Below are 9,222 nucleotides of genomic sequence, written 5' to 3' on the forward strand. Positions count from 1 at the left end.
CATTTCCATATTGTTAGCCTGATGTGGTCCCACGTGTAGTTCACTTTCATATCTTTCCTGAGAGAAGACTACCAGAGGCAACAGAAACCTGCAAAAAAACCCTACACTGTTGCTACAGGCACAGCACACCCAGGGGTACCAAGTATGCACCTACCAAGGGAACAAGAAAAGCTTGTTTAGGGTAGTCTCACCCAGGACTGGCTTTCCTGCACTGAGGATGTGGCAGCACATGGTGACAGTGCAGTCCCAACTGGGTGGATCTGCTCCACATGCCCAGCTCCTCAGCCCACTCCTGCAGGTTCAGGGGCTGCAGTACAGCTACGGCTACAGTCCTTCAAATGCAGTGTTAAATCCAAGGAGGGTTGCCCTTAGGGAAGGCAACACTGAAAGACTCATTTTCCATACAAGCTGGATTTCACCCCCAGCTTCTGTCTTTCCAATGATGTAATGTTATTTTTCATAGACTTGTAGTAAACTATTCTGTCATGGCCAGATTCTGTGGCTATTCTGAGATGTCCAGTTTTCATCAGTTAAATGTACAAGGAACTTCAGGATTACTTGTGATAAAAAGTTACATACCTGCCTGGCTAGATATATTCACCCTTTCCAAATGAATTCTCTATTCTCATATGGCAGAGAACTTTCATTGCTACATAGCATACAACACACCTGTGCTCTCTTATCTCTCCTTGCTGCTTCCTATTTAAACTTGCCCAAAGTGCAGCCACATTGTCTGTCAGCTTCAAATAGCAATTTTCTCTCCTTCCTACCTGACTCAATTTGCTCAATTTAATTTTGAATAACCCTCTCATCTTCAGAACTTGAAAGATGTGCAACACCTGGCACAAACTCTTGTGTGGAAGCACAGGACAGGGAGTGATAACAAATCTCCTGCAGTAGGAATGAGAAGAGGTTTGGCTTCAGTCTGGAAAAACACTTAAACATACACTTGTTTTAAATAACAAGAAATATTCACATATATAACTTTGAGCCCATGCATAACTGTACTGAGGGATTGCTGCCACCATTTTTAAGAAAAGGCTGTATGCTTCATGTTCTGATACTTACTCATAATGTAAGACACTGATACTTCATCTCACAGTATTTTTTTTTGCATAACCCAAGAGGTAGTTCAGAAATTATAGGTATGTTTGCAATTTGTTACCCTGTCACTGAGTGCTATAAAGAAGGAATGCATCTTTCAAACATAACACACAGACTAGTTCCCATTTCTTAAACATCCATAGGTATGCTGTCTCATAAGAAAAATAATACCAGATTTTTTTTTTAAGGAACAAGAACTAGCACTTGTAAGGAAGTTTCAGGTACTATAATTATTTAGATGTGCCCATGCACTATTTCTATACTCTCTTACAAAGAAAAAAAGATAAAGACTAGCTTTTAACCTACAATTTGACAATCTATATTCTTATCTCAGGAAAATGTGAAAAACAAAATCCTTAATAAATATTTTTTTCTTTCCTAAACCAGCAAGCAAACCTCTGCAGTCTATGGCTTTTACATGCTGGTACAGAACATCCTGTTCACCCACTCATTAAAGAAAAATAAATCACTCTATGAAATAGTGGAAAATAATTTTCCTGAAGAATATGTAAGCTTTTCTTTGAAGTATGAAGAGGCAGCTGTGATGACCAGACAAAATTACATTTGCTTGATCAAACAGGTAACAACAAGGTACAGAGGAATCTGAAAGAGAGAGTATTCAAAAACAGTGGGAAGAAGATTAGTGGTGAATTGCAAAAGATTACTAGGACACATTTTTCAGGCGTTTGTTTGCTAGTCTGGACACAGAGAGTATCTCTGATTCCTCAGATGTGTATATGTAGTACTGTGCAAATGTCTGTGTCAGAGCTTACTCAGGGAATCTCTGGAGGAGGTGTATCTTCTTATTAGAGTGTCCTTTTTGAAACACACAACATGTACAGTTCCAGTTATGGAAAACAAAGAAAACTACAATTGAAGTGTTACAGTCAGTAACATAGCTCTTTAGGGTCCCATTCATCAAAACTGTGCACTGTGCATGCATTTGTTATTTATTTATTCAAACAGAAATAATATATCCTGATTATTCTATGCAAATACAATGAGTATGATTTTGTCCAGTACAGAATATGATATGGGTCTAATGGGGCATATTATCAAGGTAATATCTGAAAGCTACCAGGAAAACAAAGGACATGAACAGAATTACAGACAACCCCAGTTCCACACAGATACACTTATATCTCTCAGCAGGTGTAAGTCACAAAAAGATCTATTTAAGTAATTACTTAGCATATAGAAAATTGCATTATCAAACTATACCAACATTTCTACAGTGTCTAATATGTCCTTTTAACATCACAAAATACTACCTTTCAGCCCTTCTCCTTCAATCTTACCATATTTTAATGAAGGCTCTGAAAGCTGTTGGCTGAATATAGGCTCTGGCATCATGTGTGAATTGAATTTGTAAGATCTCAGCTTGATTCAAAGTGAGAGATCTAGCTATTTTATTTGCCAGCAGACCTATCTCTGATGGCAACCATGTTTTTTTAGTCCTAATGGCACAGAGGATGGGTGGATGGGTAGCTCCTTAGACTCCTGTGGTCAGTGAGGAAAGAAACTTCTCTACTTTGAAGGTGCCAGAGCACTGGAACAGGCTGCCCAGAGAGGCTGTGGAGTCTCCATCTCTGGAGACATTAAAAACCTGCCTGGACACATTCCTGTGTGATCTGCTCTGGGTGAACCTGCTTTAGCAGGTGGGTTGGCCTAGATGATCTCCAGAGGTCCCTTCCAAACCCAGCCATTCTGTGATTCTGTGAAATGGTCACTTGGAGAATCACTTGTCATCTGGAAATAGCATATAAGACAGATGACTTAAGTTGTTCTCCAAATGTCCCTCTTTCCTCATTGACCACAGAGAGCCATACTTGGGCTCGGTGCCCAGCTGACAGGGCCAGCCGGTGCTGGAGGAGGCAGATCCTACCCCACAGGTAAACTTTAGGTGCTCTGCAGCCAGAAGGTGCTGAGGCATCAGCATGTACATCCTCCTCATGGCCTTGTGACTGACTGCCCCAATATCTTGTCCTCTGCCACCAGAGACAAAGGGACACTGGGTATTTGGTGACTGCAGGCCCTTGGATCAACACATGATGTATGTTTATACACTAAAATGCTGATCTTCAAGTGCATTTTAACTGCAATTAATTAAGAACAACAACAATATGCAGCAATCAGTAAAAATGTAATATTGAGTTTCTAGCTAGCTCGGGTCAGCACAAATCTCAAAACATTTTAAATGGTCAGGTATTTGAAATACCATACACTTCAGATGCAATTCATGGCAAGTGCAATCAAGCTGTTTCCTGGCCTAATTTCGGAGTAACTAATTACTTCTACCGAATAATTTTTTGCTAGCAAGCTGCAGTACTTTCTGCTTCCTACCTCATGTTATTACAGTGGACAGATGATTGCACTAGGTTGCCCCCTCTGTGCACCATGGGGCCACGGGCTGCAGGCAGGCAGGGGACATAGCCACATCATTTTGGAGGGATGCCTCCACCCCATCCACCAGCCAGGTTCCCAGAGGCCTTGGTGAGATCAGAGCAAGGATGGAAGGCAAAGGTCTGGTGTAGTCAGGGGAAGTTTTCCCTTACCTAATGTGTCTTTGCAGTAACACATTTTTATAATATTTTGCTCATTTGTTGGAATTATCCACTGTCTGTTGAACTGGTTGCACTGGAAAACAAGATGGGTTTTAGAGGAAATTTATATGAAGTAAGATCATAGAATCACAGAATGGTTTGAGTTGGAAGGGACCTTAAAGATCATCTAGTTCCAATCCCTCTACCATGGTCAGGAACACCTTCCACTAGACCAGGTTGCTCAAACTCCATCCAGCCTGCCCTTGAACAGTCCCAGAGATGGGGCATCCACAGCTTCTCTGGGCAACCTGTCCCAATGCCTTGCTCCCCTTATGGTGAAGAATTTCATCCTTATATCTAATCTAAATCTACCCTCTTCCGGATTACAGCCATTACCCCTTGCCCTATCATTACACGTCCTTGTAAAAAGTCCCTCTCTAGCTTTCTTGTAGGCCCCCTTTAGGTACTGGAAGGCTGTTATAAGGTCTCCCTTGAGCCTTCTCCAGGCTGAACAACCCCAACTCTCTCGGCCTGTCCCCACAGAAGAGGTGCTCTGGACCTCTGATCATTTTTGTGGCCTCCTCTGTCCAACAGATCCATGTCCTTACATTGGTGGCCCCAGAGGTGGATGCAGTACTCCTGGTGGGGCAGAATCACCTCTATTGACCTGCTAGTCACTCTTCTTTTGATGCAGGCCAAGATACAGTTGGCTTTCTCAGCTGTAAGCACACATAGTTGGGTCATGTTGAGCTTCTTATCAACTAACACTTCCAAGTCCTTTTCCACAGGGCTGTTCTCAACCCATTTTCCATCCAGCCTGTATTTGTGCTTGGTGTTGCCCGGACCCAGGTGCAGGACGTTGCACATGGCCTTGTTGAACCTCATGAGATTTGCATAGGCTCACCTCTCAAGCCTGTCAGGGTCCTTGTGGATGGCATCCCTTGAGATGTTCAGTTTTAGCTATGTGTTCATACACTACCACAATGTCCTGTATTCCCTTGAATCCTGGATCTCAGGTGCCTGCCCAGACTGTCTTGCTCAGGTCCGATATGTACAGGCATTAAAACAGGGTCTTGAGAACATTTTTGTATTTTAAATACCTTGAGTTCCTGGACCACTGTGCTTATCTGAATGGCACTATATTAAATAAGTTATTCTAGAATTTCATACAGAGTTTGATGCACAGCATTTGTTTTCCTGTATAAATGTATCCTTTTCATGGCATTGGCCTTCTTTTTTCACCCTTCTCTGTCGTCTTATTAAGATGCTTCCTAGGCCATGGTAAAAATCAGTTTATAGGGCAAGGGACTGTGTATGTGCTCCATATTTGGAATTTATCTCCTGGCACAGCATACATAACTTATAACCCGAAATAAATCTACAGTATATTCATGAGTACAGTGTGGGTGTGTGGATGTTTATTTTGGTGTTACTCAGATTTAGAGTGGGATGGACACAAGGTCACCTCACAAGCAAGGAGCACAGTATTCCCTAAAAATGCTCAGACCTAGCTTAGGTTAGAGCTGTGCAGCATCCATTGCGCTCAGCTCCATGGTGAGCTGTTTTTCCAAGATGGAGATCAGAAGGCAGCAGTGAGCCAAAAGATCTGCCTTGCAGAAAGTGGGACAGGGAGTAAGTTACCAGCAGCTACAGGCTACCATGGGCTGACTTGTTTCCTTGAAGCGGGGAAGGACAAAGTTGTAGCTACTGAGGGGCTTCAGGATGATAACAAGCACAGGCAAAACTGTAGTGGATTGATTTGTAGCAAGCCAAACCATAAGCTTGCTTTTGGATAATTCAGTATCACAATGGGCACTGATATGTGAAAGAGTAAGTGGATGGAATGTGCAAAACACAGTGCAAACATTGATCTCTCGCTTGAAAGAGGCTCGTGCTGGAGACTGCAAAAGGATCCAACTCCTACACAGAGACTGTGGCATACAGAGTAATCTTAAGAGCTAGAGTTTTTGGTTTGAAGTGTAGTCGAATAAAACTGGAGAAAAGTCAAGGCTATTTTGGTGAAAATATGGATTTCAATGCTATTTTCCCTTTAGGTGTGTTGGGGGTGTTTAGCATCTTTGAGTATTGCTTTTTGATTCTCTATTAGAGATGTTGGGTTTTTAAATCTATTACGACTAGAAAAAATTCTAGTCACATAGACTGAAATTTTCATTCTCATAGATTTTGGCCTTAACACAAGATGCAAAATGAATATAGTTGAAAATACAGTCAGCTGAAGGCATACACTTGCTAGAAACCAGTTGTCATATTCCCATAACATGTGGTATTAAATCCAGACTCTTTAATTTTTCAGCTTTCTTGAGAAAAGTGCTCAGGTTCATGTTGGCAAGTTGGTGACAATTTCTATATACCACAAAGCACTAGAAATCAATGCTTTCAGAATATTTTGCATTTTTTTAACTAAATTGGGGTTCTCCAACAGAAAAATAATGGATTTCTCCCTTTCAAAAGCAATAAATAGCTGCTTTCATAAATCATAATTCTATCACCAAATTCTGCCTTACATTTTAGTGAGGTAGATCATCCCATAGTTGAAATCTGTCAATGTTATTTGGCTTAATCATTACAAAATGTCATTTGCAGCTGGAGGCTTCTGGGTGCTGGATTGCTCTTACCTTCTTTCCCCCTTTTGCAGAACAGGCTGGTAAAGACTCTTCTTGGAGAGGCCCTGTAGCGAGAGGCACAGGTAGGACAGGGAATGTCCCATATGTGCCCATCTGCTTGCACAGCAGCTTGGGCATCTGTCAAAACAGGTGCTTGCAAACCTCACACATTTTGAGGAAAAGCAGTTTGTGACGGTTGGGGCACAACCTTCCACTGCGGCTGTGTACGGTGTCTTCCTCTGTGATGGGGGTGATGATGCTTGACTTCTCTGAGGTATTATTGCTCCCCAGCTGTTGACTGATGATGATCATTCCCTACTCTGAAAGGATATTGTAAAACAATCACATTTCCAAGAAAATGTCAGTCTGTGCAAGCTTATTGATAAATTATTGTCAAATATTAACATTGTAAAAAAGGATGCCTCAATTTTATCCTGTGCCATGCTGGCTTTGTCTGAGATTGCTTCTAGCACACCTGCAAAACTCTGAGAAAAACATACCCTCTGGAAAAGATCCTTTGGGGCAAGAAAGCCCATGAAAAACAGCTATACTCAGAGTTAAAGTCCTAAAAATATTCATAGTTTTGTGCCTTCTCATGAAAGACCACAGGAACCCCCTAGGAAATGACAACATGCTGCAGTGCTTAGGGATAATGGTGATATATATCTGTGTATATATATATATATATATATGTATATATATATATAATTTTTTTTAATCTGGTGATTATATAGATATACAGATGTATAGACATAGAGATATAGAGATATAGAAATACAGAGATATAGAGTTATTGCCTGATACCACTAAACCTATTAAAAGAGCAAAAGAGCAATTGGCTGAAACTGAGCCCAGACAAGATTCATGTGATGCTGGTCAGATAGAGATGTCTTTAAAGACTAAAGCTTTGTTCCTAGTTTCTGCCAAGAGCATTGCACCCTCACTTGGCCAGCTGGTGCAAGGCCCTGGGTTTCCATCTGGTTCCCTTCAGAGAGTGAGTGATGAGGTTGAACAAGGTTGCAAAAATGCCTTCTTGAGTCTCCTCTCTGCTAGTAATCTCAACAAGGGCTTGGCCATGGCATTTGCCTCTTCTATGCTGGCACATGGTAAGTTGCTGAAGCCAAAGCCAACCCCAGTCCGCCTTCAGCTGAGAGCCTGGCTGGCCACCATCCTTGTGTCATGGCTGCTGTGAGCTCCCCAACCTGGCTCCATCTCAGTCAGCATCCAGCACCAGGAAGATGCCTTTGCTTCAGTTTTCAAATCAGTTAATGAATGTATCAATCCCTAGGTTTGCCAAAATTAATGACGACAGCTCTGACCCTGGGGGATGGTGGGGACAAGAGGGCCAGAAGGGTAATGTGAGAAAAGTCTCAGTCTTGTGGTAGAGCACTTGTCCCTGTAGCACTATCTCTGTGCTGGAACCTGAGCCTGATGTTAGGAAGCTGTCCTCCAAGGGAAAGCCTCTGCTCCAGTTGTGCTGCTAACAAATAAAATGCTCCATTTAGTCCTCATCTCCTTTCACTTCTCACAGGATGAAAGAGAGCAAAATCACCAGTCAAAGTGGCTGTCTCAGGCAAAGGTCTGGCTTTATAACGCACAGGAGACTTCCTGAAGTTCACCAGGGAATTTGCTGTTGCTATTGATTTTGCATGAAACACTTTCATATGATATGGCAGTAAGTGACAGAAGAAAGCTTTAGAAGGGAGAAATTCATAGTTATCTTTAAAGGATAATAAAGTGAAAAAGACTGATTTACAGATAGTCGAATAAATGTAAGCTAAATCAGATCAACTTTCCTTAGGTCTGAGAGACACATAGTTCATTTTCAATAGCCATAAGCATTAACAGCAGCATCTTGAGGGATAACCCAGTATGTTACACACAGATCCACTCCACCCTCCTCCCATGGGGATATTAGGGAACACCTGATAATGTTACCTGTGGCATTTTGCAAAATTCATTCAGAAAATATATTTAGAAACCCACAGCGTTTCCTAGGAAATTTCTAAGCTATCAGTTTGTTGGGCTGGAAATGGAAGGCAGTCCTGTGAGGAGCAGCTCAGAGTGATGGTCGATGGGTCTGCTGTCTCCATTACTGACACAGCATCATGTAGCTCTCTATTCCTGCCAATGACAGCTTGCACTGGAAGGACTAGAGAAAGTAAAAAAAAAGGCCGTATTTCCCTGCATCAGGACAAATTTTAGCATTTCCCTTAAAAAATAGCTTATCCACATAAGATTAATCTAGAGTGGGATCACCTCACTGTAGATGCATTGGCAGGCAATATAGATACAGGGGCTTCTACGCTGTATTGTTCCCTGCAGCCATGGCAAGTCAGATCTCCAAAACTTTCACTTGACTGTAAACCCCGGGGAACCAGAAACAGCTTATAGAAGAGCAATATCAAGTCTGACATGCCACTAAGAACTGGCCTAATGGACAGATTCAGGGCAAAATGAGGGCAACATAAACTCACCAACACTTTTGCAGGGATTTGCAGGACTGTTCTTCCCAGTGGCTCATGTGTTTGTCTCCATCATGAGCCACATTAGGCTATTCTCAGACTCTGAACAAGTAAGGAAGAGGGCCCTCTAGGATGCCAGCAAGGTGGCCACAGCTCAGGTGTTGGTGCTCTCATGTGCATAAGAACCAAAGCTATCTGGTAATACCAGATCACACCAGGTAAAAATTCTCCTTCAGCTCAATGCCCACCTACCAGAACCAGCATGGTCTAACTTATCTTGGGGGTCATTGGTTTCCTGATCAATAGCTGGGAAAAATCTGACAACATTCTTGTTCCTGTTAGTGCCACGGTCTCACCTTTTTAACCATTTCGATTAATTTGCCACCAAGCCAATATATTTTTATTTTCCATTAACTTTGACCTGAAATGACAAGACCCTCCCTGTACAGTGAGCTTCCTTGGTCTTATGCTGAGAATTTGGGAATT

The sequence above is a fragment of the Columba livia genome, chromosome 1, assembly GCF_036013475.1.
Source record: "Columba livia isolate bColLiv1 breed racing homer chromosome 1, bColLiv1.pat.W.v2, whole genome shotgun sequence".
Classification (NCBI taxonomy): Eukaryota; Metazoa; Chordata; class Aves; order Columbiformes; family Columbidae; genus Columba; species Columba livia.